A 10,219-nucleotide genomic window follows, 5' to 3' on the forward strand; every position below is an offset into this window, starting at 1 on the left:
GTAAGAATATTTTCAACACAAAAGCTCTCTCAAACAAGAGAAAGAAACATATCTTTTTCATAGATATTTAGAATGAATATGTTCCCTATGGTAACTGGGTTCATGAGTTATGGTCAACAAACAATACGTGCTACAAGGTACATAGGTCAAAGTTTCATAACTACCTTATCCCACACAAATCGTTTACCTATAACGATTCACTACCCTTATGAAAAATCAATTACACCAGAGCGTTTCCGAGGGCGAATCCACTTTGAATTTGATAAATGTATTGCTTGTGAAGTATGTGTTCGCGTATGTCCGATAGATTTACCCGTTGTGGATTGGAGATTTGAAAAGGATATTAAAAGAAAACAATTGCTTAATTATAGTATTGATTTCGGAGTTTGTATATTTTGTGGCAATTGTGTTGAGTACTGTCCAACAAGCTGTTTATCAATGACTGAAGAATATGAACTTTCTACCTATGATCGTCATGAATTGAATTACAATCAAATTGCTTTAATCGGTTACCAATCTCCATAATGGGAGATTACACAATTCAAACAATTAGGAATTCGTCTGAAAGTAAAATAAACAAAGAAAAATCTTCGAATTCAAGAACGATTACTGATTACTAAACTTTGATTTTGTCTTTCTGTTATAAAAATCTAATAATTCTTTATTAAACTTTAAAATTAAACTATAAAGAAAAACGAAAAACTACTGCTTATTGGAAATTATTTCTTATTTTAAATCAGACTAGATTTTCGTGATATAATATAATTTATAACTATAAGTTTATACACAAAAAAATACCCTAATCCTTTTTTCCTTCCTTGAATCCTTTAGTTTTAGTCAGTTCATGAAAAATTTTATACTATTAATTTCTTTTTATCCATAATGGATTTACCTGGACCAATACATGAGATTCTTATGCTATTTGGGGGATTTGTTCTTCTAGGGGGTCTAGGAGTAGTATTACTTACCAACCCCATTTATTCTGCCTTTTCGCTGGGATTAGTTCTTGTTTGTATATCCTTATTCTATTTTTTATTAAATTCCTACTTTGTAGCTGTCGCACAACTTCTTATTTATGTGGGAGCCATAAATGTCTTGATCATATTCGCTGTAATGTTCGTAAATGGCTCAGAATGGTCTAAAGATAAGAATTATTGGACTATTGGAGATGGGTTCACTTCACTCGTTTGTATAACTATTGTTTTTTCACTAATGACTACTATCCCAGATACGTCGTGGTATGGAATTCTTTGGACTACAAGATCAAACCAAATAGTAGAACAGGGTCTCATAAATAATGTTCAACAAATTGGAATTCATTTAGCAACCGATTTTTATCTTCCGTTTGAACTCATTTCCATAATTCTTCTAGTTTCTTTAATAGGTGCAATTACTATGGCTCGGCAATAAGAAAACTTAGAAAAAGTACAAATTATAAGAATTGCAAATCTAAAATAAATAACTAAAGAATCACAATTTTGATTTAGTAAAATCCATCTACTGCCAACAAATACCTCCTTTTTTTTTTTTTTTTTTTTCTTTTGTTGTGTAATTGTTCTATTGTAATTAATTGAATCGGTTCAATTCTTGCCCTCATATTGAAATGAATCGAGATTGATAAGGAGTTAGTTAATGATGTTTGAGCATGTACTTTTTTTGAGTGTCTATTTATTTTCGATTGGTATCTATGGATTGATCACAAGCCGAAACATGGTTAGAGCTCTAATATGTCTTGAACTTATACTGAATTCAATTAATCTAAATCTCGTAACATTTTCTGATCTATTTGATAGTCGCCAATTAAAAGGAGATATTTTCGCAATTTTTGTTATAGCCCTTGCAGCTGCTGAAGCCGCTATTGGACTATCCATTCTTTCTTCCATCCATCGTAATAGGAAATCCACTCGTATCAATCAATCTAATTTATTGAATAATTAGACTTTTGAATAATTAGACATAGAATCCTCTAAACAAAGGCGCACATATTAAAATAAATAGAAATCAATACTATTTTCTTAGTATTATTTGAGAATATCCATTTTTTTTAGTAGATTATTGCATAGTATTCTTTTTCACTTAAATGAATTTTTGTATTTGTAATTCATTGATATTGCAATTTGAATATTGCAATAATTTATATTGAAAAGACGATAGCCAATTTATTGGCTAATTCGAATTCGTCTGTACAATTCGTAAAATTCTTTCTTATTTCTTATTTATTGTTGAAATCCAAAATTAAAGTCTCTTGGCTCTCTTCACGCTTTCTCACAAACAGATTAAAAAATAGATTTTTTTTTTTGAAGTTTGGATAAACCATTGCTTCGTCTGGTGTCTACAATACATATGACTCATTATAGTACTAATTTCATTTTTACCAGATCGAAAAATTTTATGTTGAAAAGAAAAATTTATAGATCCAATGTCACATTCCGTAAAAATTTACGATACATGTATAGGATGCACTCAATGTGTACGAGCTTGTCCAACAGATGTATTAGAAATGATACCCTGGGATGGATGTAAAGCCAAGCAAATTGCTTCCGCGCCGAGAACCGAAGATTGTGTGGGTTGTAAGAGATGTGAATCTGCCTGCCCGACAGATTTTTTAAGTGTCCGCGTTTATTTAGGGCCTGAAACAACACGTAGCATGGCTCTATCTTATTGATACGTTACAAAAAACTTCACTCGAATCGTCTGATTCCTCTTTACCGAAGAAGCCTGTGCTCGAAATAATCGAGCACGGGCTTTTCTGGTCAAAACGTATCTTGTCTTTATCACTTTATCATGAGTTATTTTCCTTGGTTAACAATACTTGTTGTTTTGCCGATATTTGCAGGTTCATTAATTTTCTTTTTACCTCATAAGGGAAACAAAGTCGTTAGGTGGTATACTATATCTATTTGTTTATTAGAATTCCTTCTAATGACTTATGCGTTCTGTTATCATTTCCAACTGGAGGATCCCTTAATCCAATTAAAGGAGGATTATAAATGGATAGATGTCTTCGATTTCCACTGGAGATTGGGAATCGATGGACTTTCATTAGGATCTATTTTATTGACAGGATTTATCACTACTTTAGCTACTTTAGCAGCTTGGCCAATTACACGGAATTCGCGATTATTCTATTTCCTGATGCTCGCAATGTATAGTGGTCAAATAGGATTATTTTCTTCGCGAGACCTTTTACTTTTTTTTATCATGTGGGAGTTAGAATTAATTCCTGTTTACTTACTTTTATCCATGTGGGGGGGGAAGAGGCGTCTATATTCAGCTACAAAGTTTATTTTGTATACTGCAGGCGGTTCCATTTTTTTCTTAATCGGAGTTCTGGGTATGGGCTTATATGGTTCCAACGAACCAGGATTAGATTTGGAAAGATTAATTAATCAATCATACCCTGCAACCTTGGAAATACTTTTATATTTTGGCTTCCTTATTGCTTATGCTGTCAAATTGCCGATTATACCCCTACATACGTGGTTACCAGATACCCATGGGGAAGCACATTATAGTACATGTATGCTTTTAGCGGGAATATTATTAAAGATGGGAGCATATGGATTGATTCGGATCAACATGGAATTGTTACCTCATGCTCATTATCTATTTTCGCCCTGGTTAGTAATAATAGGAGCGATCCAAATAATCTATGCAGCTTCAACTTCTCTTGGTCAACGAAATTTCAAAAAAAGAATAGCTTATTCCTCTGTATCTCACATGGGTTTCATAATTATAGGAATTGGTTCCATAACCAACATTGGACTCAATGGAGCTATTTTACAAATATTATCCCATGGATTTATTGGTGCTACACTTTTTTTCTTGGCAGGAACCGCTTCTGATAGAATGCGTCTTGTTTATCTCGAAGAACTGGGGGGAATATCTATCCCAATGCCTAAAATTTTTACCATGTTTAGTAGCTTTTCAATGGCTTCTCTTGCCTTACCAGGAATGAGTGGTTTTGTCGCAGAATTAGTAGTATTTTTTGGACTAATTACTAGTCCAAAATTTCTGTTAATGCCAAAAACACTAATTACTTTTGTAATGGCAATTGGAATGATATTAACTCCTATTTATTTATTATCTATGTTACGCCAGATGTTCTATGGATACAAGCTATTTAATGTTCCAAACGCAAATTTTGTGGATTCTGGACCACGAGAACTCTTTATTTTAATCTGTATCTTTTTACCAGTAATAGGAATTGGTATTTATCCAGATTTTGTTCTCTCCCTATCCGTTGACAGGGTAGAGGCTCTCTTATCCAATTATTATCCTAAATAGGTTTGCTTTTTTTTACTCGTCTGCTCTATTAATGCAGAAATAAGTAAAAAAGTATATAATGCAGAAATAAGTAAAAAAGTATAATTAGATCTATCTCGAATTTTTGAGAACCCTTTGATAAGGCGTTCAAGGGGTTCTCAAATAAAACATAAAAGTAAAAACCTTCATTTCATGAAGGTTTTATTTTATGTAATCATTTAGGTGTTAATGTAAACGAACCATAACTATGTAAGCCTATTCCTAATAGATTTATACCAAAATAACAAATCCAAATTATAAGAAATCCTATCAAAGCTATAAGTGCAGAATTCGTACCCTTCCAATTTGGATTTGTTCTACTATGTAAATAAATTGCGAATATGGTCCAAGTAATAAATGCCCAAGTTTCCTTAGGATCCCAATTCCAATAGGATCCCCAGGCCTCATTAGCCCATACTGCTCCACAAAGAATACCTACGGTTAAAAGGGTAAATCCTAGGCTAATGACACGATAACTCCAAGAATCCAAACGCTCCGTTAATTGATATTTGTAATAATTTGGAAATGAAGGGACAGAGGTTCTTTTTAAAGCACTTCTTTTTGCATAAAAATATTTAATATCACTAAAAGAAAAATGTTTTATTTAAAACATTTTTTTTCTTTTTAGAAAAGAAATGGAAATTATTTCGAAATCTAATGATTAGAATAGCGGCAGATAATAAGGATCCGCACAAAAGAGTTGCATAGCTTAATAACATCATACTGACATGCATCATTAACCACTGAGATTGTAGAGCAGGTACTAGTATCGTGGATTGATGCATTTCAGTTAAAAGACCCGATGTGGCAAAGCCTTGCGTTAAAATAGTACTTGGCGTAGTTATTGTGCTTAAATCATTTTTAGAGTTCTGTATTTTAGGAATGGTATGAAGAATATACAGGGCCCATGAAAGGAAGATCAATGACTCATATAAATTACTTAATGGAAAATGTCCCGAGGAAGCCCAACGAGAAACTAAGAATCCTGTTATAGAGAAAAAAGTAACTATCATTCCTTTTTCTGACGAATCGCGTAATCCTCCAAGTTCACGAACTAATAAGGTTATAAAATGAATCGTAATCACAATTGAAATCGTTGAGAAAGAGATATGAGTTAGTATATGTTCTAAAGTTGCAAATAGCATAAGGGGAAGGTCCCATTACAAAATTGTAAATTTCGAATTGATTTCTAATCTATTGTATTCTTTTTCAAGAATGCCGCCACTCGGATTCGAACCGAGATGCTTGAGCACTGCTTCCTAAGAGCAGCGTGTCTACCAATTTCACCATGGCGGCTAACTTCAAATAATAGGTAACTTAAAAGAATAATAGCTATTATCTTGGGAATCGTCGATATTGGGAAAGTCCATAAAATTTAGGAACATTAGAGTTTTCATTAAAATAGACTTCGTTTGGTAGTATCGTTTCCATTTTTTTTTTTTACAATAAACTCTTGCTTTGCCCAATAGAAACACAAACACTGCTTGAAAGAGTTGGAACTTCTTTTTTCTAACTTGCAATTATAGAACTAATTTTTTCTAATTAATTTCCCCTTTACATTTTGAAAATTCTTTCAATACAATGAAAAAAATCCAAAAGGGTTTCTATTTAATGATGAAATTAAAATAAAATGGATAAATAGAAAAGGCTTTTTGGATTTTTTAAAAATTTCTAGAATGAAAGTCTTTATGCTCTTATTAATAAGATTTACTAACCTTATGATTTTGGAGAAGATAGGTGGAAGTTGTAAGTCCTATTGTAAGAATACTCCACTTTTCATAATTTTCCTAATAGAATATGAGGATTCTATTAGGAAAATTATGAAAAGTTCATTGATAGGAAAAGAATACTTAGCACACAGTATACCAAACAAAACTTTTTTTTTCTTGTATATATAAGATAAGAGGGGTTTTTTGTTCTAAGAATATTGTACCGAGTAATTCGACACATAAAAGTACATTCAAAGAAGAATCCAAATTATTAAATAATTGGAATTCTTTTTTGATAAGTCAATTCATATTATTCCAAAATCTTATTATTTGTTTGTTGCCCAGAAAAACCCTTTGGTTTTGGATGCTCATTACCGCTCGAAAATGATCTTGATTTTACTAAAGAATAAGATTGTACTATGGAAAAATAAGTCTTTTTCTTCCAAATATTTTTACGAATACGCTTTTTTGACATTGAAGTACGTTTTTTTGGAACTGCCATTCAAAAAGGAAATTACTTTTTTCTAGTTGTATGTGAAAGACATCTATTGCTGCAAATCAATCCTTCTTTCTTCTTTTTATTAGTATTTATACTTAGATACTGAAAGATACTTAAATTTTGAATTATTTTTTACTTCATTTTGTCTAATGCGGATAAGACAACAAGAATTTTTTAACATTTTTTCTTTATATATTTTATACTTTTTTTTTAATAATATAGAATATATAGAAGGGTTTCTCATTTAAATCTATTTATATCTATTTATATATCAAGTATACTCCATATATAGATATATGGTATGGAAGCCTATCCCCCATATAAGATAAGACGGGGGGATAAAAAGAAGGGAAAATGAAAATAGTTAATTAAGTTCAGAATGGTATTCCATAAAGGAAAGGAATTCCAATCAAAACAAAAAATACTGAGTCTCTTAAACAAGACATTCTAAAACTTAGGTAATTTATAGTCATTAGAATTTTAGTTCTATATGAAGTAAGGACTATTCGATAATTTCTTATAAACATAGGTTTTCATTGGAATTCACTCAATCAGTTAATTATGGAACAAGAGAGCTGTTTCATCTTTGTTTTAAAGAAATATAAAAATGAATTATGAATAGAAAGTAAAATGATTCCACTTTTTTTTTTTTATTTTTATAAATATCTTTATTTAGTTAATAAAATAACTTCGTTACCTAGTTATTTTATTAACTTTTTTAATTTAACCAACTAAACCCATTCTTAATTTTTAATTATTTCAATGAGATAAATTTTGGAAAAATTAAGAATTTCAGTATTTTTTCTTATTCTTTTTATTTATTCTTTCAGAAAGAGATAAGAATTGGTTTGGTGAATCGGAAACAATTTTATAGAAAAATTGAAGTAAAAATTGAAGTAAAAATTGCAATTTCTTTTCTTATGGAACATACATATCAATATGCATGGGTAATCCCTCTTCTCCCACTTCCAGTTATTATGTCAATGGGATTTGGCCTTATTCTTATTCCGACAGCAACAAAAAATCTTCGTCGCATATGGGCTTTTCCTAGTGTTTTACTCTTAAGTATAGCTATGGTATTCTCAGTTCAACTGTCTATTCAACAAATAAATGGAAGTTCGATCTATCAATATCTATGGTCTTGGACCGTCAATAATGATTTTTCTTTAGAATTTGGATACTTGATTGACCCACTTACTTCTATTATGTTAATACTAATTACTACTGTAGGAATCCTGGTTCTTATTTATAGTGATGGTTATATGTCTCACGATGAAGGATATTTGAGATTTTTTGTTTATATAAGTTTTTTCAATACTTCCATGTTGGGATTGGTTACTAGCTCCAATTTGATACAAATTTATTTTTTTTGGGAACTCGTGGGAATGTGTTCTTATTTATTGATAGGCTTTTGGTTTACACGACCAATCGCAGCGAGTGCTTGTCAAAAAGCTTTTGTAACTAATCGTGTAGGGGATTTTGGTCTATTATTAGGAATTTTAGGTTTTTTTTTGGATAACAGGTAGTTTAGAGTTTAGGGATTTGTTCAAAATAGCTAATAACTGGATTCCTAATAATGGAATTAACTCTTTACTTACTACTTTGTGTGCTTTTTTATTATTCCTTGGTGCAGTTGCGAAATCCGCAGCACAATTCCCTCTTCACGTATGGTTACCCGATGCTATGGAAGGGCCCACTCCTATTTCGGCTCTTATACACGCAGCAACTATGGTTGCTGCGGGAATTTTTCTTCTAGCTCGACTTCTTCCTCTTTTCATATCTTTACCTTTGATAATGAGTTTTATTTCTTTAGTAGGTACAATAACACTATTCTTAGGAGCTACTTTAGCTCTTGCTCAGAGAGATATTAAAAGAAGCTTAGCCTATTCTACAATGTCTCAATTGGGTTATATGATGTTAGCTCTAGGTATAGGTTCTTATCAAGCTGCTTTATTCCATTTGATCACTCATGCTTATTCAAAAGCTTTATTGTTCTTGGGATCCGGATCCGTTATTCATTCAATGGAACCTCTTGTTGGATATTCACCAGATAAAAGTCAAAATATGGTTCTTATGGGCGGTTTAAGAAAATACATTCCAATCACAAGAACTACTTTTTTATGGGGTACACTTTCTCTTTGTGGTATTCCACCTCTTGCTTGCTTCTGGTCCAAAGATGAAATCCTTAGTAATAGTTGGTTGTATTCGCCCTTTTTTGGAATAATAGCCTCCTTTACTGCAGGATTAACTGCCTTTTATATGTTTCGGATATATTTACTTACATTTGATGGGTATTTGCGTGTTCATTTTCAAAATTACAGTAGCACTAAAGAGAGTTCCTTGTATTCAATATCCTTATGGGGAAAAAGGATACCCAAAGGAGTGAATAGGGATTTCGTTTTATCAACAACGAAGAGTGGAGTTTCTTTTTTTTCACAAAATATACCAAAAATTCAAGGTAATACAAGAAATAGGATAGGATCCTTTACTACGTCTTTTGGGGCTAAAAAAACTTTTGCCTATCCGCATGAAACGGGAAATACTATGTTATTTCCTCTTCTTATATTACTACTTTTCACTTTGTTCATTGGATTCATAGGAATCTCTTTTGATAATGGAGGAATTGGTAATGGAATAGCAGAGTTAACCATATTATCAAAGTGGTTAACTCCCTCAATAAACTTTACCCAGGAAAGTTCTAATTCTTTTGTAAATTCATATGAATTTATTACTAATGCAATTTCTTCTGTAAGTCTAGCTATCTTTGGTTTATTCATAGCATATATCTTCTATGGATCCGCTTATTCTTTTTTTCAGAATTTGGATTTAATAAACTCTTTTTACAAAGGAAATCCTAAAAAAGAATTTTTAGATCAAGTAAAAAAAAATATATACAGTTGGTCATATAATCGTGGTTATATAGATATTTTCTATACTAGGGTCTTTACCCTCGGTATAAGAGGGTTAACCGAACTCACGGAGTTTTTTGATAAGGGTGTTATTGATGGAATTACCAATGGAGTGGGTCTTGCTAGTTTTTGTATAGGAGAGGAAATTAAATATGTAGGGGGAGGTCGAATCTCGTCTTATTTATTCTTTTTTTTATGTTATGTATCTGTGTTTTTATTCTTTTTTCTTTCTTAAGTTAAGGAATTTACAACAAGTCTCTTGCAAAAATAACTATCCTATCCCCTTTCTACAATCTCTCTATATCCTTGTTACATAAGGTAAGTATTGTATAATAGTTCGGTTTTCCGCGATTTTTTCCATTCCTCTGTGTAAATACCCTAATATGGGTTCACAATCAATAACATCCTCACCATCGAGAGTAACGATCAGTCGAAGAACACCATGCATTGATGGGTGTTGAGGGCCCATATTGACTATCATGAGATCTTTTCTTGTAAGCGGTAGACTCATATCCTTTCTTCCTTAATTCATTATTCCATGAAAATGGATTATTCCATGAATTCCTCAAAGCGAGGCTCATCAAATGAAAAATCTAAGACTACTATAAGACTACTAAAAAAATAATTATAAACAAGAAAAAAATTTGAACGATTAAATTACTGCTCCCGAATATTCAACTGACCGATTAATTTCTAATAACGTACTCTATTTTTCTTTGCCAAATAAGCCAGCAAACGTCGACGTTTTCCCAAAAGTCTTCGTAGACCTCTTTCCGATGAAAAATCTTTTTTGTGTA

Source organism: Triticum urartu, unplaced genomic scaffold (assembly GCF_056163025.1).
Source record: "Triticum urartu cultivar PI428250 unplaced genomic scaffold, HENAU_Tu73 scaffold1, whole genome shotgun sequence".
Taxonomy (NCBI): domain Eukaryota; kingdom Viridiplantae; phylum Streptophyta; class Magnoliopsida; order Poales; family Poaceae; genus Triticum; species Triticum urartu.